Below are 25700 nucleotides of genomic sequence, written 5' to 3' on the forward strand. Positions count from 1 at the left end.
TTCAAAATCTGCCTCAAAAAAATTGTAAACTCATGTTGCTCTGTCATTTGATTAAACAGATAAGTTTACTACAAAATTGGCATTTAAAATTGTTTTTGTTCTCATTGTCAATATTACAAAAAATGTTCATCTTGTATTAACATGCTTAAAGGGAGTAAATAAAGACCAGCCATAAATTCAAAACACAGTCCATGCATTTAGTGGCACAGTAAAGCAAAGACACTCAGTAGAGAATGCACACTATGGCTTATCTCCGGATGCAAGAGTTCTTCATCCAGCCATGAAGAGACATTGTCTCAATCCTTTAAACAGCAAAGTGCATTAAGATTATACTAAATTTGTATATATTAGTCAAAATTTGTGTAATTGTTATTATACAATTTACAGTCAGTTTTGTCTGCAATGATGCTTTGTTTTAAAATGTACTAGGAAGCCTGAAACAGATACAAGCACTCAGCTCTCCTTGTCAATAAGGAGAAATTAATCATAGGCACTAAACAGCCTATAATTGTAAAGTACCTTGCAAAGGTAAGGGAAAACAGCTCTTAAACTTTACATAAAAGCACCTAAACAGGAATGTCCAAGGGTCAGCTTCCGGTGATTTCTCCTGTCCACCTGGTGAATCTGGGCATACTGGGGCAATGCGGCAACTGCCTCATGTAGACATACAATCCTCTCCTCCTACCACCCAACACTACAACCTGCGAGAGACGCACTTACTTAGCCAAACTGGAAGCAAAGCTCTCTCTGGCCAAGATTGTGCTAGACAGTCAAGAGGAGAAGGTTAACACCTGCATCACACCTCAAGCAACTCATAGCCCTTCAAAACCCACACCATCAACACTCACACATACCAACACTAAACCCACATATGCGGAGGCCCTTAACATTAACCTGCCCAAGCAACAAGGACCTCTGAAGCCGAAACGCAAACAAACACCAGTCACAATCAAAGTGACACATAGCTCACAACACCAGTGTGCCACCCAACAACAGACCCTAAGGCAAGACAATGTACCCAACACTTTAGTCATAGGTGACTCTATAGTCAGGCACACTGATGTCCCACTCACCAGACTGAACAAGGAGAAAAGTACAGTCAGCTGCCTGTCGGGTGCCAGGATCCACCACATAACGCATGCACTCAAGTCACTCCACAACAAGTACAAATACGACTCTGTCATTGTCCATGCTGGAGTGAATGACTTGAGACGTACCTCCCTGGGCTACATGAAAAGAGATATGGAAGAACCCTAGCCCTGAGTAGCATCCTGCCTTCACCAAGAATGATACCACAGTATAAGGACAAAATGATTGACTTCAACAATTGGCTAAGCTTCTGGTGTCATTCAAAGGAGATCCAGTATTTGTTTGCCTGGGAAGACATGATCGACAAACCACGATGCTTTGCCAGAGATGGTCTGCACCTGTCACCCCTGGGATTCAGGTTACTGGTTAAAGCTCTTGCCATCCCTATAGTGCCTTTTTTAGGCAAGGTTCAAAGGATAAAACCACCACCGTAACAGATAGAAGCAGGCAAAATCTGAAGGTAATGCTACTCAATGCTAGAAGTCTAAACCTCAAAATGCACTCTCTCGAGGCACTCCTAAAAATGGAGAACATCAATATCTCTGCAGTAACTGAGACCTGGTTCAAGGCTCCAGAGAGCATCCCTGCAATACCAGGCTACAATTCTTACCACACTTTTCGGCCACAAAACCAGGACCGAAACACTAAAGGTGGAGGAGTGTCCATATTCACACCTTCAGGCTAGTTGCCCAACACAATGCATCTGAAATTCTCCAGGTGCAACTAACACTAGATAAGACTGCAATCCAAATTGTAGCTTGCTACAGATCCTCAACCATGTCCCAAGATTCTCACTACATCTTTCTAAACATACTGGAAAATATTAAGATACAACCAAACACCCTAATACTGGGTGATTTCAACTACCCTGCCATTAATTGGGAAAACTACACAGGTACCAACTCCTTTTCCCAACGGTTCTTGAAATTCATAAATTCCAAAGCCCTGGATCAACTAATCCATTGTCCCACCAGGGACACCAATATCCTAGACCTGGTCATTACCAACATGGGAGATAGATGCTCCACACCAGTGGTCACCCCCTCATTGGTCAGGTCTGACCATAAGCAAATCACCCTTGACATCCACATCCCACCCCCAGCCCCCAGTAAGGAAACCTCCTTAGAAAACTTCTCCAAAGCCAACTTCAAGCTACTGAAGTCAGAAGTGACAAACTTCACAACACCCACTCAGACGGGATCTGGAAGTTCGACTGCAGAATCCTACACTAAGGCACTGTATGAGCACATCCACTCGTGCATGAATCGTGCCATCCCAACTAGCACCAAGATGCTCTTCTCCAAAAAAAGGAAGCCAATCTGGTGGTCTCCTACTATAAACAAACTATACAACAGAAGGAAGAAACTGTTGCAAAAAAGGAAAATCCCAGGATGCAAAAAACTCCCTCACTAGCCTCAGTAAGAAGCTGAGATCCCTCATAAAATCCTCAAAAGCTAGTTACAAAAATAAAATTGCCAAAGATTCCAAAGACAACCACAAGGCATTCTATAGTTATGTCAAGAATCTAAATGGCAATGCTCAGATCTGCTCTGAGTTACAACAGAATGGCATTAAATATACTGATCCCAAGGATATTGCCAATATCCTGGCAGATTGATTTAGTGCCAACCTCAACCCACTCTCACCCCCTAAAGGGCCCATCTCAATACCAAAAGATTGCCAAATTCCAATAATCACGGCCACACAGGTAGAAACCGCACTCTCCAAAGCTAAGAATAACAGCATCCATGGGACCAGATGACATCCCAGGCTGTGTACTACATGAACTACAAAATGAACTAGCACCTCACCTAAGTGTCATGTTTAATCATAGCCTCACCTCAGGCTTTGTGTCCATTGAGTGGCACACAGCTACAGTTATCCCGCTCCACAAGGGAGGATCCACCTTGGATCCTGGGAACTACCGTCCCATCAGTCTGACAAGCCTGATTTGCAAGGGCATGGAACGCATTATCATGGAACTTATAAACAAAGACATTGGCAACCTTCAAACACTGGACCCCACCCAGTTTGGGTTTGTGAAGGGCCGATCTTGTCTCCTGATCTGATTGACTTCTTTGAATCAGTCTCTAGAGCTGTGGACGAGGGTAAGGCAGTCCACACAGCCTATCTGGACCTCGCCAAGGCCTTTGACACCATCCCCCACTCTGGAATCATAGATAAACTTACTAAGCTGGGCATAAATCTCTACGTCACTCGATGGGTTGCTAACTGGCTTACTGACAGAACCCAGACAGTAAAAGTAGCCGACTCCAAATCCAGCTCCAGACAAGTGACAAGTGGAGCACCTCAGGGTTCAGTCCTGGGACCACTCTTGTTTGGCATCTACTTCTCTGAAGTACAGGCCAACACTAAGGGACTCTGGGAGCCATTATTGAATCCCCAAATGATGTGGATATTTTACAAAAGGGCCTTACAGAAACAGATGCCTGGTGCCAGAGCCATGGGCTCAAGTTTAATGCCAAGAAATGTATAGTTATCCCCTTTGGAAAAAAACATGTACCCATGAATTACCACATAGGTGGCAGGACACTAAACATCGAAAGTGTGATGAGAGACTTAGAGACACAGGTGGACAGTGGTCTCACATTCGATAACCACATTGCCACAACAGTCAGGAAATCCTTCTATGTGGCACACCTCATCACTAAGGGCTTTTCATCCAGAAAAAAGGAGGTCATTGTCCCACTGTACTCATCAATCATTAGACCCATTATAGAGTATAATGCCCTGTTTGATATGTACCTCACAAGACATCTGCAGCAGCTCGACAGTTCACAGAAATACCTCACTAAAAGAATCACAGGTCTAAAGCAGATGTCATATACTGACCATCTAAAAAACTCCAGCTATACTTTGTGGCATATCGTCTACTCAGAGGCGATCTCTGCTTAACATACAAGGCCATGTCAAAGCCTGAACTGTTGGACATGCTCCACTTAAAGAAATCCCAATCCCTCAGAGCCACACACTCCAGGTATCTAAACCTTATCATCACAATGAACAAAACATGCTGGAAGGATAGATTCCTGACCCAGAGACTCCCCATAGTCTGGAACAGACTGCCCATACATATCAAGCAGAGCGCCTCATTGGCCCTCTTCAAAAGGAACCTTGATGATTGGATGGGAGATAGGAAATTCACCCCGGGGATCATGTCAGTCGCCCTGCTAGACAGGGGCCTGGAGAAGTAAATATTGTGGGAAGAAATATCCAGGGAATTGTTATGGCTAGGCTTGCATAGGCCCTAGGGCCGATAGCCTAGTACCAACCTATGAACCAAAATGGAACATATAGGATGTACTGATTTGCAGATCCAAACAATGTGAAGCATATCATGATTTGAATTATCATTTCATATTAACTTTTATATATATATCTATCTATATATATATATATATATATATATATATATATATATATATATATATATTATACATTAATGCCAGTTTGGAGCTATTGATAAGTAGCATTTTGGATTTTATTTTTAGCAATTCACATTTCCTTGGCAGATTATGAGCATCTACCTATATGAAGTTTTTTCTCAATCTAAAGAACAGATTTAATAGCATTTGTTAAACTAGTCATTAGAGATTTGTTTTTTATTCTCAAAAGAGGGTTATAACTTTCATAGGTTCAAAGATAATTACTAGGCTGACGGGCCATTTAAAGCCTAGCAAATTTCCCTTTTGTGCCCAAAATACCCTATCCCATTTGATTATAGAGCATCCTTTCCCATCCCATGGTCAATAATTATATATTACTCCTAATGGGAATAACTGGGATCATACCACAGATAGCATCTAGGAGCTACATCTGTCCATTAGCAGTACAGGGGGAGGCCCTAGGCTGAGTATAAGGGACAATGACATCCCTAAATCTAAACACAATCCCTTTGTTTATAGGCTGTGCAATAAAGAATGACTTTCTTACAACAACAGACACATGTTGGTCAAAAGTTAGGTAATTGTCCACATAGGTTCCCAAATCCCAGACAGCTGGGTCATCTTTTAGGGGTGTATTGTCAATGTGGCAGCTTCCTGGAAAAGATGACTTCTCAAAGGATAGGATACAGTAATGCATTTTTTGGCATTTAGTTTCTGACCTTGATTTTGACACCAGTTGTTTATTTGAGACAAAGCTTCCTGCACAAAGGCTAATTCATTTAGGGATTCAATGCCTACTCCTAGCTTGCAGTCATCTGCAAACTTAATCAGCCAGAAACCTTTGGTATTGGCTTTTACTTCAGAAAAAGTAGATGCCAAATAGGAAAAGTCCCCTCCCAGAACCCTGGGGCTCCACTGATGGCTGGTCTCTTTGTGGAGATAGCTTCCACTATTTTTTATTATCTATAATCCTATCTTTGAGCCAGATGGTAACCCAGCAAGAAATATGAAGTGACTGGAAATATTAAACAGTTTGACAAAACTCAATGCACTGAAGAAAAGTAGCGCATTTGGAATTGTAAAACCATCTTTGTTTTGTGGAATCTGAAACACTATTCAAGTTGATATGGGTGATATTGCTCTTTCTGAGAAATTATTGATTTGGTTGATGTAAATATTTAAGATTGCATGTGGGAACTTGGATTATTATAAAACAGAAAACCCTTGAGAATTTATATATTTTAACTGGTAATCTAAGTCAAAAATGAATTTAAAGTTACTCATGTGTTAAGGTTTAAATTAATATAAGATAATCTTTGACTAACATTTGGATAAAAATATAAGTATCTGATTTATACATAACCTGCAGGTACTTAAGCCCATTGGGGATGTTGCATTAGCCCTATAAGCTAAAGTGGAAATTGCCAAATCATTTATGTTTTTGATTGAGAACAAAGTTGGTGTGTCAAAATTTAACTGTTGCAGACTGGGGACAGTTTTGCATAGATTTTTGAAAATATAAGAATATATCATCTGCAGAAGAAGTCAGAGTGGAATATGCATAATTTAATTTTATACCAGTGAGTCTAGAGTCTATGCAGATACTTAAAAATAATGGTTCAAGTGAAAGAATCAAAAACTGTGGAGATAGAGGTAAACATTGTTTGTTAGCTGTCAAGATACACTTAGGATAACATATTTTGCCATTAATGGCCAGGCATGAGAATCACGCAAAATTTTAATTATAATAATATATCCATTTGGAAGCATGCATTTCATTAATGTTGCAAAGAGGAACAGAACATATACTTAGGAAAATGCTTTGTTCACAACAAAATGAGCAACACTGTCGTTATTATTAATACTGTTACTACGATTATGATACAAAATTATCTCTGATATAATATTACTTCCCTAAGTCTATCTTAACTCTATAAAACCAGACTGTAAAATTTGAATTATATGACTAGCAACCAAATAAAATCTTCTCACCAGAATGGTATACTACATGTTTATATCAATATTTATTAATGAGATGGTTCGATAATTTTAATGAGAAGAAGCAAGTTAGGCTTAGGGCTAAAGATGGTTTGCAATTGATTCTGATATATATATCAGTCATGCCTACAGTTTAACATAGCTGAATAGTTTTAAAGGAATGTAAGATAGATGGGCTTTGAGTTTAAAAATGAATTGTCAGTGCCATCTGGATTGAGTGCTTTACATTGATTAAGATATGAGATCACCACCCAGATTTCTTATAATATAATATCTATCTTTAGATTGTTTATACAATTATCTGCAAATATGTTAGAGGCAAAGCCTCTATATTTCCTGATTTTATATGTGAGTATTTTGATGCAGAAATTTCATGATAGGTTTTACAAACATGAGAAAAAGTATACAGAATGGAAATCAACTTCATTGAAGTAATATTATCAATACTGTGATCCAAGATAAGTAACATGGTTAGTTGGTTTGAAACAAATGTTTCTTTTTTTTAAACTATTTTTATTAAATTCATTGTCAGAATATACAAATATATCCATAAAGATATACGACCTTTTTTTAAGTTAAAAAAAAAATCTTCTTGCATACAGTGAAGCAAATGTTTCTGATTCCAAAAACGTTGCCCACATCATGACATCAAATAAGGTATGATATTTGTAATAATTTAAGCTCATGCTACACAGCAAATAAGGGGTTGATTTTTTTTATGTTAATAAAGCTGGATTTAAATTCAGTATGAAGCTGAGATATTTAAGTTTCTAATGCAGAGATTTTTCCTTTGTACAATTTTTAAGATACAGTGCTTTTCTAAGGAGAAGTTTCCAAAGTATAGACTTAAGACCTCTCCATCTGATCTTAAAAAGGGTTAAATTATCCCCGTTTTCATCAAAGTGTTTATGGATTAGGATAACAATTTACTCTGTTATATCATTTTCATTGAGCAAGTTTGTAATAGAGAGGAAAAGAGTGCATTCAGACAGCAGCTGCAGGATGTATTAGATAAAACAGGAAAACATGAGATGTTGTTGATAATGGGGGATTTGACTTCCCATATCAGGACAGATGGAATGGAATACGAGGACTACCTGGTCCCATAATGGGTCTGGCAAGTGTCTTAATGGCACTAACACTTATGTAGATCAGAGTGTAATGTGTGTGTGCTATGTCTTTAAGAAGCATGCAGGGCTGTGCGTGTATGTATAAATTCCAGACACATGCAATCCCTATGCCATTTTGTAGAAGCAGCCTGAGAGTGAGCATGTATGATCACAGTAGTTAGTTTGTATATAAGTTACTTAAGTCATAGTCAATAAGCCTCTATAGTGATGTGTTTGTATAGAATAAAGCTGCTAAAACAGAACCCACAAAGACTAATTTATTTGTGTACCAACACAAAAGCGACATGGTGTCAGAACTGGGATGGAAAAGAGAACAACATTTGGAGTCATGAGATGTAAAGATGACAGCGAAGCTGAAACGAGAGAAAACAGTACAAACACAACCAGAAAGAATCAAAGGCAATGAAAAATAATACAAATTATTTACCTGTTGTGAAAAGAAGCAAGAAAGGGCATTACAAGGGCACAAACCGCATTATCAGGCAACTGAAAAGTGCAAAAAAGTTTGTTAACTAAAGAAAATGTTTAAGATAAAAGTGTTTGACAAGACGATTGACTTTAAAGCACAAAACAAGCATGTTTAAGGGAAAACGAGCATGTTTAAGCCAGACCGAATGTGTTTAAGGCAGAATTGGGCATTTTTAGAGTAAAACGAGCACAAGAAAAGTAGGTTGGGCATAAAAAGGGCTTAAACAAGCCAAATGAATATAATGAGAAAAGAGAAAAGGGCAAATTAAGCATAAAAGAAAGCAAAGTGACTGCTTGTTTTTGGGCAAAGTGCTGTGTTTGGACATAACTATGACTTCATATTGTATCAAGGGTGTAATTCAAGTTTTTTGAAGTATCTCAGAGTGTGTAAAAGTGCTTACAGTGTGTGCTTATTACTGTGCATGTATTTCAAAGAGTTCACTGTGTGCAAACTGCAACTATTTTGTGTAATCCAGTCAAAGCATAGTTATTTGAAGAAAAGTTCTTGTGCTGGGTGTGTCTATCTGCAAAGTGATGCCATTACAGAGTGCCTTTTATACTGTAAAGAGTTGCCTAGCAAGATACCACCATTTTGGGGACATTTCAGTGTACTGCATGTAGTCATTTGCAAAGTGCAAATACTTCAAAAGATATTGAATTTGGGCAACGGAAGTTCGATTTATCCATATTGTATAGTTGTTGGATATGTTTCTTGCATTGATAGAAGGTGTTTCTTACAAAAAATTACAAGAGTATTAAAGTGCTTATTAATTGCTCAGGTGCATTGTAACATTCTTGAATGTTTCTTAAAGTGATGACTTTAACAAGTGGTGGCATACGACTGTAGCATTCCCGCCTTTATCGACAAAGTTCCAAGCGATTACTTTAGCATTTCTACCTTTACCAATTCCGAAAGTAAATGACATCAGCATTTCTGCCTTTATCAGTTTCGAAAGTGCACGACTTTAGCATTTCTACCTTTACCAATTCTGAGTGTAAATGACTTTAGCATTTCTGCCTTTACCAATTCCACAAGCATGGCAAATGATGATAAATGACTTTAGCATTTCTGCCTTTACCAGTCAAAGATTTCGTAAAGCATCGAAAAGTCTAAGAAATTATTCTGCAAAGATCCATAAAGCATCGAAAAGTTTGAAAACTATTCTGTAAAGTTTTGTAAAGCATTGATAGCCTGAGAAAGCTATTTCGTGAAGTACGGTAAAGCATCAAGAAATCTAAAAAGCTATTTCGTAAAGCACAGTAAAGCACTGAGAAATCTAAAATGCTATTTTGCAAAGTGCAATAAAGCACTGAGAAGCCCAAGAAGTTTATTTCGCAAAGTCCAGTTATTTGAAAGTACTACTAGGTTGTTCATTCACATAATTCCGATAAGCGTAAAGAAAGAAAGTATAAGTACAGAGCACAAAAGCATTGAACAAATTGTGTTTATGACAATTACTTATGCACATGTGTGCATGTGTATATTCGTGCTTATTTTCATGACCCTTCACTGGTATGTGTTAATATGGCAGAGGGATTTTGAAACCTCGACCACCTGTATTTGATCAGAAAATTGCAGAGAAATGGAGAATATTTGAACAAGAGTACGATATTCTCATACAAGCAGCTCATGCAGATAAAGAGGCATGCACCAAGGCATTCATTTTTTTAAATTTAGCAGGATCTGAGGCCATAGAAAGAGAACGTTCATTTGTATATGCACCAGCAATCTATGAAGGTAAAGGTGCAGACTGCCATATAGTTGTGCAAGCTGAGTCAAGGGAAGACTCCGAGTGTTTGAAGCGTAAGTTCAGAAAAATGTGTAACCCCTAGATGAACATTACATTACAGAGGCATTTGTTTTAGACAAGAAATCAGAAACCAGGGGAAACATTTGCAGCTTATATAACTGACTTGAGAAACAGAGCATCTAGGACACTAACTCAAACTGAGATGCATTATACTCAAACTGAGCAAGAGCTTTTGTCGATAGTTTTCACATGTTCCAAGTTTCACAATTATATTTATGGTCAAGCTATCCAGACTGAAACTGATGATCAACCTCTAGTTACCATTCGAAAAAAGCCTATGCATTCTTTTCCAGAGAGATTACAAAGAATGATGCTCAAATTGCAAAAGTACAATTTCAAAATGGTCTACACTAAAGGTAAATTGCACTATTTGGCTGCTACTTTATCCAGATTGCCTAGAGGTACAACAGAACAGCTTGATGTTGAACTTTTGACTTTGATGTAACTTCATTGCATACTTTTTCCACCACTAGGCTTGATGAGTTGAGAGATCACACTAGACTGATCCAATTTTAGAAAGGCTTAATCATTACATCAGTGTTGGATGGCCTTCAAAACAATCTAGTGTATCATCTGAGGTGCAATTGTATTTTCCTTACAGAGATGAATTGTTGATGGAAGATGGCATTATTTTCAAAGGTCCTAAAATTGTTGTTCCTGCTTCCTTACAGCAAGAATATATTCAGATTTTGGATCATGGTCACCCAGGTTTATTATCCACTAACAAGGGCAAGAGAATTAATATTTTGGCCTTCATTATCAAAAGACATCGATAGAGTTCTTTCTTCTTGTTCGGTATGTAGTAGTACCACAGCGAATTTGCAAAGAGAACCGCTTCAGCTAAACTCATTATCTGAACTACCTTGGTCTACTGTAGCAACTGATATATTTGAGTGGAACAATCAACACTACTTGGTTTTGGGAGACTCTTATTCGAATTGGTTTGAGATAGATCTCCTACCAAACCTAACCTTAACAGCTGTTATTAGTAAGTTAAAATGTCATTTCTCAGTTCATGGTAGTCCACACAAACTTTATTCTGACAATGGTACTCAATTTACAAGCCAATTGTTTCAGAAATTTGCAAGAGAATGGGACTTTGTACATGTTACTAGTAGTTCTGAATATCCTCAATCCAATGGTCTAGCTGAACAAGCAGTACAGAGTGCAAAGCAATTACTTGAAAAGTCAAAGCGTGACAATACCAATGTATTCTTGAATTTACTTAATCTCAGAAACATATCTCGTGATGATATTCTTGGCTCACCTGCTCAAAAACTACTTTCCAGACAAACTAGAGCAGCTCTACCTATTTCATCAAATTTGTTGCAGCCTAAATCTAAGAACAATAAAACCATCAGGGCTCAATTAAGAAGCACAATATCCAGAAATCTAGTTGTGAAAGATTGAGCAGATTACTTCGTTCATTGACAGAAGGAGAGGTAGTATGAATTCAGACATCGAAAGGTTTTGATCGAATACCCGAGATCCTGTTTGGTAAGCACCAAGGGTGTGGAGTATAAAAGAAATTACAGACATCTTCTTCCTGTACCAGAATCATCATCATTGCAATCACAACATTGTATAGGTTATCCAAACACCAAAATCAAAGAATGAGTTAGACATTGTTTCCAGACCAGAATGTGTTCAAAAGTCTGATTCTGTTCCAGAAAGTGATTCGAGCATTGCAAAGGTCAACCATTTTGCAGAGATTGTTCCAGTTGTTAAAGCTGATTCCCAATTTTATGTCACGTGATATGGATGAGTTTCTAAGCCTAATGTGAAATACGCAGCAGCATGGACTTAATTTTATATATATATATATATATATATATATATATGTGTGTGTGTGTGTGTGTGTGTGTGTTTGCTTAGTATTGTATAATGCATGTCTATAGATCATCTGTGATTTCTGCATGCTAAATAATCTCATGACAAATTGCATGATCTATTTCTCAAAGAGGGAGGGATATAGATCAGAGGGTAACATGTGCATGCTATGTCTTTAAGAAGCATGTAAGGCTGTGAAACAGTCAACCCATTGCAGGCAGCGGTCAGAGAAGGCTCTAGGCTCAACAGAGACTAGTCTGAATACCTAGAAGTTGACTGTAGCAAAAGCACAAGAATTCAAGGAAATGCTCAGTGCTCTAGCACTGCAGGATGAAGAAAAAATAGATTAAGTTGAAGAAGAATGGTAACATCTCAAAACAGCATGTGTGAAGACTATGGAACAGATATACAGCCAAGCCACTTATGGAAATAAAGTACATAAGGAAAGCTGGTGGTGGAATGCAAAATTCCAGAAAGCTACCAAAAGAAAGACAAGCCTAAGAAGGAATACTGGCTGACTATCAAAAAGGTTAAGAGACCCGCCACAAAAGCAAAAACAAGGCATTAGAGGCACTGTACCAGCTTTTGGAAAGTGACTCAGCAGACGACACAAAGAAACACTATCAGGTTGCAAGGCAAAGAAAAAACAGAAAGTGCATCAGAAACCTTTCCTGAAGGATATGAGAAACAACCTGCACAGTGGTTCACAGGACATCAAAGACAAATGGAAGGAGTATTTTCAGCAGCTTCTGAATGAAACCCCCCCCCCCCCCACAAAAGCTGTACTTCCCCAGACACAGCCTGCAATGAAAGAGGAAGAAGAGCCTGCAACAGAAAAAGTTAGAACAGCACAAAGGGGAATGAAGTCAGAGAAATCAGCTGGCTCTGATGAGGTCACAGCAGATATGATCAAGGTGTTGGGTGAATTAAGGAAAATATGGCTCCAGAGGATACTCACAGTAGTAGTGAAAGGAAGGTGCATCCTAGATGACTGAAGAATAAGCATTCTAGTGTCAGTGTACTACAGCAAACAGGACATTCACAACTGTGGGCAGCCACAGAAAAGAGGTATCAAACTCTCATCATGCTGCATGAAAGTCCTGGAGAGGGTGATTGATGTAGGAATACAGAGGGTAGTAGAAATTAAGACTGGAGAAGTGTAATTCAGACTGAGATAAGGATACAGTACAACTGAGCTGAAGTTTGCAGTGAGCCCTAGAGTTGAGAAGAAGATAGAGAAAAGGAAAGTGTCCAAATGAACATTTATAGACTTAGAGAAAGCATATGACAAGGTCTGATGAAGGTTGATTTGGGCAGCCCTGTGATGGCTTGAAGTCCTTAAAACACTGGCAGAATTAATGCAGGCTATGTACAAGGACCCAGTGACACAAGAACAAAACAGTGTTCAGACTCACAGATGGGTTCCCAGTGGGAGTGGAAAAAGAGTGTGCATCAGGGTTCCCTTTTGCACCCTCTGCTGTTCATAATAGTAATAGACTACATTAGCAAACAAGTCAGAGGGGACACATCAACAAAGATACTGTATGCAGATAATGTGACATTACAGGCAGACTGAGCAAGAACTTCACCAAGGATAAGGGAATGGAATGCAAAATTGAAACCAAATGGGATGAAACTGAATACAGACAACACAACTGTCATGGCAGCAAATGGGAGAATCAGAAGAAGTTGAAAAATGAGATACAAGGGGAACAGTGGCAAAGGTTAACAGATTCAAGTATTTGGGAGAGCTGGTTGAGGAGAAGGAAAGTCTGAATGAGCAGATCCAAATTAGATTCAGAAGGCCTGTAACCAACTGGCACAGAATGTCAGGAGTAGTATGTGACAGAAGAATGAAATGAAGCTGAACAGTAAGATGTGTGACCAGTACTACTGTACAGTACAGAAACCTGGGACGTGAAGGCACAACAGGTGAGGAATTTAGAGGAGATGGAGATGGCATGCTTGAAAGAGACCACAGTATGCATACTCTGGAAGAGATGAAGAAATGAGGATATTATAACAGAAGCCAAAGTAATTCCAATTCCTGAGAAGGTCAAATAATACAAATTATGGTGGTTCAAACATGTGCAGGAAAGCAGAAGACAATCTGGTGAAGAAGATTTAGGAGAGACAGGAAGACAAGAGGAAATTGGGGCATAGAGCAATGAGATGGATGGATTCCATAAGAGAAAATATGTAGCAAATGAGGGATGACAATCAAATAAGGGAGAAGACTGGCATTGAATCAAGAAGGATGGCAATAGCTGACACCACTCACTGACCCCATATACAAAATGGAAAAGGAATTGATGATGATGATTAAAATCATTGTTACTGAGCAAGTGTGGATTCAATCTCCAAATCAAAGGTGAGAGCATAGAGATTTGTAGACTGAGATTATTATTGAATAATTTGAAAATGCTCAGGAATGCACTTTAATTTTAATTCTCTATGAGAGTTAGACAGAAGGAAAATTTAATTTTCAGTGGCAATTATGCGCTGCTAGAAAACTGTCATGACAGCTGAAGAGACCAGTAGGATTAAGAAAATCATATACTTTTGCAGATCCTGCAACAGCAGCAGTCATCTTATAAATTCCAATCACCACCTAAAAAGAAACCATAATTATTACCGTAGGATATAATCTGGAAAAAAGTGCCTGAGAAACTAAGAACTTGCACTGCAGAGTACATACATTGAGGTTAAAATAAAGGGATAAGTTAAAAGAGGACTTTCATATTCAATAATAATATTTTCCCTTCAGTATCTACACAAGATTGCATTACTTTGTATGGAAAATGTTTCTTAATTAGAATAGCCTCTCTACAACTCCTAGTTGAGGCCCTAGAGGCAAATATGTATGGTACTCTTTTCTTTTTATAAGGCACAAATTGTGAGGCACACATATATGGCTTCTGTATAAAGAATATATCCATTTCCATATTGTAAAACAAATGCCAAAATGTTTTCTTTTTGCAATCACTAAGATGCCATTTAAATTGGAAGAAGATATTTTAAATTCAGACATCATATTTATAGAATATGATATGAAATTTATTCAAACATAGCTAAAGCAGAAATAAGGAGTACAAAAGTACGTGTGAATGGCAATAAACTTGAACATATGTGCCATAAAAGAATAATGCACTAAACCTTCATGTGGCCTGCATTTCTGAGTTTCTTGATGGCAATATATGAAATAACCCAGTGATAGCTAGTCCATACCCCAGATCTAATCCAGTGACCTCCTAATGAGGTTAGCTGATGAGTGCAACTAGACCCAAACAATAACTACAATACCCTCCCAACTAACTTATACCAACTAACAAAAATCTATACTGCAGAACATTTATGTTTACAAAAGCTGTCAGTGATATACATGTCATATTTAAGAATTATTCTCTAATCTATTTACCCTTAATCTGTTTACACCTCTGAGAGTAAGCCAAGCTAAAAAGCATCCTTTGATCAGACCAAACATCTACCCAGTTATCAAATAAATGAAATATATTTAAATTATTGTGTACTGGAAAATTAATTACTTTATATCTTTGTTACCAGGGTAAATGACCAGGTCCATGTACCATTCTGAGCCATGACATGGGCCATAATCACAAATTAGATACATTAAATAATCAGATGCATGGATAAGAATTCATAAGTTATATTATAGTCTCAGGATGGAATAAAACAATTCATGATGCTATTTTACTGCAATGTATTATGAGAGATTTATAAGGCATTAGATGAATTAAGTGACATTATAAGAAGGTAGGCCTACACATGTCTAGGGAATCAGAAAATTATATACAAAAAATAGGAATAAGTGGTAATATATTTGACATAATGGATAGCATTCATACATTATTTCCACAAAGTTAATGATTATATATAGTAGCTACGTTTCTGCAAGGATAGCTGATTTATAAGGTATTTCCTGTATTCCTTGACTGAAGGATTTTTTATTTTTTTTTTTGAGTTAAGGAATTTTATTCAAATCAAAAGAGTATATTACAAAATTAAATTTTCAGCCATTGGACTAGTGGAAGATGATGTCTGTTACAGAGAATATTAAATGTAAGGGAGGCATAGAACTTAACAGACTTTAGATCCTTTTGTTAGGAATAGAAAGTAACATTAAAATGGTTAAGGAAGGGGTACATTTACAATGCTTAATGTTCTGACAGTAGTTTAAAGAACATTGATTTTGTACTAGGAATCAACAGCAATAAAATGGAGGGCATATTCTAACTTTGAAGGTCATAAGCATGGTGTAGAAGTGTCTGTCAGACTGTGTGGATACCCATTGATGAAAAATATTGTTATATTGTAGTTTCATACTATCTTACTATTATATAAGCAGCTTTAAGTTTATTTAAAAATCTTTTTCAATTTCTTTTTGGGCAAATACACTTTTCTTAAAAGATTTAGGAAGAAGGAAGTCATCTGCCTACAGGGTTTTTGTAGTTGGGGCAAGGCAAAAACCAATTTATTTGTACAGAGTGAAAATAGGTTAAGGTCTCAAGAACAAGCCATGATGCACTCCTGTTTTAAAGATATGACTATCTGAGCTTGAGGGGTCATTCCAATTTTATATGAAATTCAAAAGACATTTCTGGGACCATTTAACTCAAGCATTATCAAATCCTATTTTTTTAAGTTTTGTGGTTAGCAGAGAGTGGTCAACTGACTGAAAGACTTTCTTCATGTCCACAAAAATGTATCATTTGTTAGAAGATCATTTTCTGTGCTGGAGTGCACAAAGTCCATGACAGAGTAAATTGTTGATAAGATATTATAGCTTTTTTTCTGAAGCTCTAAATCCAAGCAGATGAGATAGAAGGCAATACTTGTTTACATGATCACAAACATGAATATAAACAGTTTCACAAGCAGTTTTGACAGTGGGATAAGACTAGCTATTGGTTTATAATCATAGGACTATGTGATTTAAAAAGCTGGTATTTCATGAACACTTGTTTTTTTTTTACATAATGTTCTTTATAATGCAAACATAGCATTATCACTAAAATTCTTCCACAAAATGGGTAATATAATGCCTTGAGAAAATTTGTTTTAATGTTTACTTCTCAGGGAAACTAGCACTAACTTTTTAACAAATTATTTTATTCAAATGAATGCTCAAAGTGGCTACCTGATTTAACCTTGTCACCTATCTTTAATAAGGTAAAATCTGTTTGGAAACATCATGTTCCTTAGCACTGTGTGGTACAAACAAAAATGGAAGCAAGTTTCATTGTCATTAAGGTGCTGATTAAGGGCTACTGTGTATAGCATTACATATAATGCAGTTTGGGGAGTACGTCCACCATTATGGTAACATTAACAGGTGCAGCTACTTATCTCTTCTCAACCTTTTGGCCAATGAGGTATAGTACCAAATTTGGGTTTATATTACGTAATCGAAGAGACACTTCTTCGAATACATAATAATCGACACCAAAAGACTGAAATCCCAAAACCGCAAATGGCCATGTCAGCAAATTTTTTCCTAGGGAAAAAATTTGCGGGGCCATAAACACAACACACACACTTCAAATCTAATTTAAGTGGGGGGCTATGCTCTACAATAGGGAAAATGGTAAACCCCGGGAACGGCCAACTGAATTTTTCCCTAGGAAAAAATTTGGGACATGGCCATTCAAGGTCTTGGGATTTCAGTCTTCTGATGTTGATTATTATGTATTCAAAGAAGTGTCTCTTTGATTACGTAATATAGATACCCAAATTTAATATGTAACAAGGCTTTATGAGTGCAAAAATAAACTTGTGGTGGCTTTAGTTAAACTGGGAGAAAAGGATCATGTCTGTGATGATACCTAAAGGAAAAGAGAGCCAGAGAAATTTTCTTAGTGGGATATCATTATTTTTCTTCAGCAAAATTGTAATATACCAAGCTAGATATAGAGCAGGATGAGGTGGGACATGTTTTTCTTTCTCTTTATAATAATAATAAAGATATGTAGAAGTTAATGCCAAAGAATTTCAAGGTATGATATATATGTGTGTACTATTATGGCAAGAATTAGCAAACCCATGATTGTTGTAATATTTGTTTATGTGTGTGTGTGTGTGTGTGTGTGTGTGTGTGTGTGTGTGTGTGTGTGTGTGTGTATATATATATATATATATATATATATATATATATATATATATATATATATATGGGTCTACCTGAAAACACCGACACACGAAAACACTGACAACGAAATCACCGACACCTCAAAAAACATGAAACTTCACATGCCCGACAAACCACAATCCCGACAGTCAACAAACAAAGCAAATCCCCTGTCCAAAAAGCACACACACAACACAAGCACACCAAAAACCTTACAAACCTACACTAAACCTTACATACACAACTATCTATGCACTAACCTTAACCCAAACCCATACCCTAACCTGAAGGTCTGTCACTATCGCATACTCACCTAACCCGCGCCCTAACCCTTACTCACTTAATCCACCCCTAACCCTACAGTTCATCACTATCGCACACTTACCTTAACATGTCAGTGTTCTCAGCGTCGGGATTTTCAACTGTCGATCATCTCCGTTGTCGATCTTCCGGTGTTGGTGTTCTCGTCGTTGGCGTTTAGGACTTTCTGCATTTTCAGGTAGACCATATATATATATATATGTTCATTGTTTTACTGTTTGATGCCCGGGAATATAAGTAAGTAATGGTATTCTTTTGTTTATAAAGTTCTAAGGTAATTAAAAATGAAAATGTCTGACAAGTTTAGGAAGCATAGAACAATAGGTCTGCTAACAAATAACTATATGGATACAAGTCTGTAAACAGCATTTAGCTATTTAAGCAGTATATACTGTATGCATACTACTAATATAATTATTGTTTGTAGGAAACACACTCTGCTTCCAAAGGACAGATTAATGATAGTAAGCGTCATGTTTGCGGTCCAGAATTCATTTTTGTTGAAATGAGAAAGAAGTTTCAGTATTTTTTTAACAGAAAGATTTCTCCAGGATTTGAACTTTTGAACCACTCTAAATCTTGTTTTGATAGAGAAGACTGTCATAGCCCACAGAAATTAGTTATGAAAAACTTGAAACATAAACTGCACCAGAGTATCCTTTCTGAAAACAAGACTGTTTTCTCTGAAAAACAGAAAGTCTTATCTTTATGGGGATGTCAATGCTTCCAACATCTCCCATACAAGGGGCTGTGCTCCTGCACGTAGTGCTAAACATATTCGTCTTGTAATTCTACCCACATCTCCGAGATGAAATTGGACAGCCATCCCAGTTTACCTCACTGTGATATCCTCAGTCCTTTTCCTCTTTCTTCAGCTGCCCTGTGTCGTCTTTTTCATCATATTACCTATCTGTGCCCTTTTCCCAGCAACTCAGTCAACAACACGTGTCCAGTCCTACCTTTTGTGTTCAATTTTTCATGTAAACCAACCATCTGCACAGCATATTTATTTGTTTCTGAATTTACATTCATATGATACTCTGTAATGACTGGTGCTTTGTATAATCTTTACTTGCAAAATGACACGGTTGGGCTCTTATCAGTAAGTGGCCCTGAATGAAGAACATACATTTGATAACTTCAAGAGAAGCTTACTAATAACAATGGGATTTGTAGGACAGGGGCAGAATAAGCTGGCGAAATACTTTTCAAGCTTTGTGGTAGAGTTGTGCAGATTTACTGAAGAGCTTCTTAATTACTTTGTGAACTTTGTATACACCATTCTGAAACTTCCTGTGTGCTAAATATTCATTAAAAGCTCATCTGCAATTCATCTGGGAATTAAAAGAGAGAGAGTGAGAGGTTTATATCTTTCTTGTTCGTTTTCCAGTCTTCTGTATGTTTGCATCCATATTATCTAGAATTAGAACAGCTTCCCACCACAGCCGAAGATCGTGCTGTCTAGTTTCCATTTTTGTATCGCAGCCATAGGGATGATTTTTGAAGAATGCCACTGGCTTCCTTCAGGCAATGAAAAGTAGCATCTTGTTTACTGTTAATGGTTGTTATTGTGCTTGCTAGCTTGTGATACATTAACAGCTACCATGCACATGAAGGTAAAGGGATCACTGAAAAGTAAATATTTATCCTGCATTCTGAGTCAGATTTCAGGATATGAGGGCCTTTAATTAGGCAACTGTCAGAGTGCAAACAAAGAATCTTCATTATAAAAGTGAATCAGGCTACATTTGCAATTAGCTGGGAAGGCCCAGTCTTCTTTTATATATTTATTAAAAGATTTAAGTTTCTATTTTTTGCACGTCTCCAGGCCATATCCTTTCAGTAATCTTTTATCTGCAGTGATATATTTTTATTGACTAGCTATTGTTCAAATTACAAGGTAAATATTATTTTTTGAATGGATTCCAAGGTGATGTGCTAATTCAGATTGGTTCTAAGTAATAGTGTGCTTCTGGTGTTGCATTTATAAAGATGTGAGCAATCTGAAGACAATGCAGCATTGCATAGTGTGACCAACATGAGCCATGAGCAGTAGTCTTGGACTGGATAAGGAACTCACAAACAAAATCAAAAACAGTAAATTAACTAAAGACAGAAGGTAATGCTTTTTAATAGGCCAGCTAAACAAATTACAAACAGAGAAACCCTTCTTTAAGATTTTAGGCTTGTAGGTCCTTAATCGGGAACTAGCAGAAAACTGCAGAGTAGCTGTAAGTTGATGTTTTCTGTTATCTGGCTTTTTATTTGATTTATTTACATAGGTGGACGAACAACAGGATCCAGTTTTATCCACAGTGTTGTTACATAATGAACATGACAGAAAAATCAGAAGAATTACAATGTATTTGGGTAAAAAGTGTGGCAAAATACTGATGGATTTACTGCACATCGGCAACTCAAATGGCATCAGAAATACTCTGCCTAGGGATCTAAACCTCTTCTGCAACATCAACAGAAAAGTTTGGAGGGATAGGTTTATCTCAAAGAGGATGTTGCTACTCTGGAATAGACTCCTTATCCACATAAAATAAAGTTCATCCCTGTCCGTATTCAAGTGTAACTTACATCTATGGATGGGAACCTGAACATTTACCTCAGGAGTGTCTTCCTGTACTACCAATGGACAGAGGCAGCACCTAAATGTTTTATCCCATGCATGAGTCCCCTGAAATTATCTATGGTATGATCTCAGTTACTCTCATTAGAGGTAATATATAATTATCGGCCATGGGATGGGTAAGGCCAATTTATAACCAAATGGGGTAAGTTATTTTGAGCACAGAAAGGGTAATTGCCTAGGCTTAAAATGGCCCACAAGTGCAGCTAGCCTCAGTATAAAAGTATTAGGTAATCTAAGAGGTTAGTTAACAGCAGTGAGAGTAATTTATTTTGTGAAGTGCAGTTGAGCTTGCTTCCAGATTCCATGTTAGTATTAAGTGTATGTAATTGTCATGATAAGAGAAGTTTATGCTCCATAATGTGTTATGATGCAGAACTGAATTTTGATTTTTTTTTGATGAATAGTAAAACTTCACATATTATACATAAGAAGCAAAAGCCGGTACTAGTAGTTTGACTAGAAAAGCACATTTTTCCCCATTTTGAAGGATGCAAAGAAGTGAAATTGTTTGATGTACAACAAGATGGGATATCATAAATGTGGGCCTGCTTTTGAGATTGTTATAGAATTATGCAAGAAAGGATGTGAAGAGGTTATCTAATCAAATTTTAGATATAGTCAGAGATCTTAGTGGTAAAGCCTACAGCTTTGGTTTGAGTTTTATTTTTATAGTTGGCAGAAGTTGCCTTGAGGAAGTGTATAAAGGAATGTAGCATTGATACAGCGGCCTTGTAGATGAATGGGTTACATATTGGCTTTTGACAGGGAAATGCAGTGACTTTTCATTTTGTGGGATGAGCAGAAAAATCACCAAATGTAATTGCAATGGGGTGAATATTTTTGTGAGACTTTGTAATTACTGGAACATGGTGTAATGCATTACATAAGTAATGCAGGATATACTATATGTTTTGTATCTTTTGAGAGCTGATGTTTGAACTTGTATAGTTTTCATTTTAGCTTGGTAGTTGCACATAGAGTTTAAAGGAGAAAATAGCGTTTGGGTCTCTCCATATTCTGTCTTATGCATTTAAACAATTAGACCTGCTCAACAGATGTGACTGATGGGTGTCCAGATAAGGCAAATAGAAGAGAAAGTAGCTAAAAGTTATAACTGCCTAAAAGAAATATTTTTTTATGTAAATTGAAAGACTCTATGCTGTGAGCTATTTACTGAGAGACACCATGTCAAGTGATAGTCTTTTAGAAATGTTTCTGAAAAGGTTGTTACAATACTACAAAGGCATGTTGCTGATTTAAGGAAAATAGCTTTGGGAAAACAGCACATCTGAGATGTTGCTTAAAATGCTGAGAATATGATCAGATCTAATGTAAACCATGTGGAATATTGGTTGGCAGAAGGAATGGGAAGGAGTAGTGAAGATGAAGAATATACATCTGGTTCTGGCATATAGGAAATCTTTGAAGTAATGGTGTGAATTACTGGAATTCTTAAGGAAGGGTGAAGTTCTTTGTTTTGGTGTGGCATGGATCCTTCACAGGGTAAATGAATATATCCCTTTTCACTTTGTCTTTTGTGTACATTAGAGTATATTTTATCTAAGAGGGTGAGAAGGGAAGACATTATGCTGTGTATGTTGATTAAGGCATAGAAGAATACAGCTGACCTGGTCCACACACATTTGTGTGACACACGTAAGCAGCTGTAAGATGTGAGCAAAAGACAGTTTGTGTGAAAGCTAACTTGAGCAAGATTTAGTTGGTCAACAAATCTAAATGGTAGGGCAGGGAATTTGTGTGTATGTTTTGGATTTGGGTAAGGGTTAGGTAAGGGGATAGATTTAGTGTGTGTGTGAGTGTGAGTCTTTTGGGGTTAGGGAAAGGGTTAGATAAGAGGATAGATTCTGTATGTGTGGGGGTAGTAGGGGCTAGATGTAGTGTGTGTGTGTGTGTGTGTGTGTGTGTGTGTGTGTGTGTGTGTGTGTGTGTGTGCATGGTAAGTGTCTAAGCGGTCTTATCTAGGAATAGTGTTAAGGGCAGGGCTTTTTAAGGTAAGCTGTACATTAGGGTTGGGGGCAGGGTTTGAGTTAGGGTTAAAAGGTGCTGTGAAGATAGGTGAAGGCTGCCAGCCTAGCTAGATAGAATTTTGTAGATAATTATGTCATTTGCAAATATTAATGTAAGCCACAGGCTTGTCCTCTTAAATGTGAAAAGATTGTATTGGATGTTGAACTGAAAAACATGTAACAACAGTGCACTATGCTGTAAGAAAGCCGATAAGTCAAGCATTGTGAAATTCTTTGATCTAAAACTCAAAGCCGAGATGTCTAGAGGGAGGCATTCTGCCTATTGTTTTGAGGCCAGAGTTAATGGCTAGAATTTACATGTATGATTTCTTTTATTGCTCTGGCTTCCTGACCAGCTGCAAGATCAAATGGACTATTAACCACTGAATTTCTGTTAGCCTGAGATCCAGAAAGAAATGAGGTAATCTGAAATGAATCAGTGGTACTGTGTTATCAATTTAAGGAGAGAAAGCATGAGGGCATTTTAGCATTTGTCTTGAGAACATCCAATTCACCAGCACTCTGCCTGTGTTCTATATGTAAGTTTATTTTAACCAAGAGACTTCCCATACTCTGGAACAGACTACCTATCTATGTCAAACAAAGCTCCTCATTAGCACTCTTCAAGAAAAATCTTGATGATTGGATGGGAAATAGGAAATTCATCCCAGGGATCACTTCTGTGGCTCTGCTTGACAGGAGCACAGGAAAATAATTTTCTTGGGTGGCGAAAGCCAGGGTACATTTTTTGGCTAGGCTTATATAGGCCCTAGGGCCAATAGTCTAGTACCTACCTATGAACCTATAAACCTATGAACCTGTGTTTTCTTTTAGATATAGCTAGGAACTAGGAAGATTATATTAGTTTTTTTTCTCTGTACTGATGTCAGAACTTTTCTACTGTATTATTTTAAATATTTCTCTGTGATCTCTGGACTCTTGACTAGCACTGTGTAGTAAGAAATATTGTCTTATGTTTTTATTATTTATTATTAAATATTTTAAACCTTTCAACTGTGGCTGCATGGTGTAGGGATAATTTAAGCTCTAAGAGTATGTATTTTGTGATATTGTACAAAGCCACTCCAATAGCCTTGCTGTTCAGTCACACTTACCATTTGGATAATAATATTGCACAGTATAATTGGACACCCTTTCGTAAGGGTCTTTTAGTAGCTGATAAATATTAGTGGGTGGTGGCAAGTGGTACTACCATATAGTCTGGGTAAAAGGGGCACAGCTGGAAAACCTGTGCCAGCATTCCCGAGGAGTGTCTGTGTGGTTGTATATACCTCTTATCTCAAAGTGTGTGTGTGTGTGTGTGTGTGTGTGTGTGTGTGTGTGTGTGTGTGTGTGTGTGTGTGTGTGTGTGAGCTACTTGGGCAGGGACACGAAACACTGGTTGGACAGAGAGGGTGCTGAAGGTTTTAGCATGCCCACTAGACTGAGATTGGGACCCTATAGCTATTCCATTGAGGAGTCTTATTGGGGACCTGGAGAGAAAGGGAGAAACCAGCCCCAGGCTGACTGTGATTTCTGTGTGCTCTTAAGAGAAATTGCACTTTACTGTGTGTGTATTTATTATCCTTTCCCTATATGTACCCCTCACTGGTGTTAGTGATGAGGATTGAGGCTCCTTGATTACTGGGCCAGTGCACAGGCATCACAGTTGTTATGAAGGTGGAGCAGGGGGTATATTTTTTACAGTGCTGCACAAATAAAGAGACTTGAAAGAATTCAAACATTTTACACAATGCAGATTATTAAATTAAGAAATTTAGCTGCAGACAAATGGATAAACTGTTGTTGTACACCATAAGTTATATGTTAACGAGAGATGACCTTATATAGATATACACATCTGGGTATCATAGCAATTATGCACCAGATTTAGGTACTGAAATAAAGGAACATACTAAGGGAAGCTAGAGATAAACAGTTTTCATAGCGGTAAGAAACTTTGGAACTATTTTGCACAAGAGAACTTTCCAAAATAGATCAGGTTTGTAGGGAATGTTTTACCACAACAAATTAGCAGACTAGATAATTTGCATGCTTTTAAGAGAGTTCTGCATAGTTGGCTAGGAACAAAAATCTATCCATTGTTAATTGGTGGCAAACTCCTTGAAGGCCTAGATCAAGCTTTGAACTTGTTTGCCTTGAACACCGAACATTGAACACTGATTTTTTTTCTCCACACTTTACTTCTGCTTTGTAACATGCTTATTTTTAATCAGTTTGAGAAGTTGAAGTTGAAGGCCAGTTAATGTTCAGAAAATACTGCAGTGAGATGGGGGGATGGGGTGGATGGGAAGACAGCATATTAAGGCTTGTACTTCTGACACTCTCTTGGCTAAGGTACTAAACAGACAGAAGCAGAGACGTTTACCAAATGAAGACTATCAAAGGGATTGAGATCTTTAGTAAAAAACAGACTTATTTTTGTGGTAAGTGGCTGGCCTGGGAAAAGATAGATGCATAACTTCCGATCTCTTGTCTCCCAGGTGTTTTCTTTTTGCTGTTATTAAACCTCTGTTGGCAGTGAATTCAAGCTCTTGAATAATTTTTAAAGTCTTCACTGAGGATTGCATGATTATTTTGTTTGAGAGGCTTTCAATGTTAACTGCTGAGGTTGGGATCTACCATGAGGCCACCAAACAGCAACAATCTAAGGGAGCAAGACTGAAAATAGACATTGAAAAGTGCTGCATATGAGATGGGGAGGACATTTCACATACTTAAGGAATCCCTTGCAAAACTAGAACATGACTTACCTGAACAAGCTGGCAAACTGGATGAACTTGAGAACAAAAGTAGATGCAATAACATCCAC

The sequence above is a fragment of the Protopterus annectens genome, chromosome 15.part0 (genome assembly GCF_019279795.1).
Source record: "Protopterus annectens isolate FY-2018-M chromosome 15.part0, PAN1.0, whole genome shotgun sequence".
Taxonomy (NCBI): Eukaryota; Metazoa; Chordata; order Ceratodontiformes; family Protopteridae; genus Protopterus; species Protopterus annectens.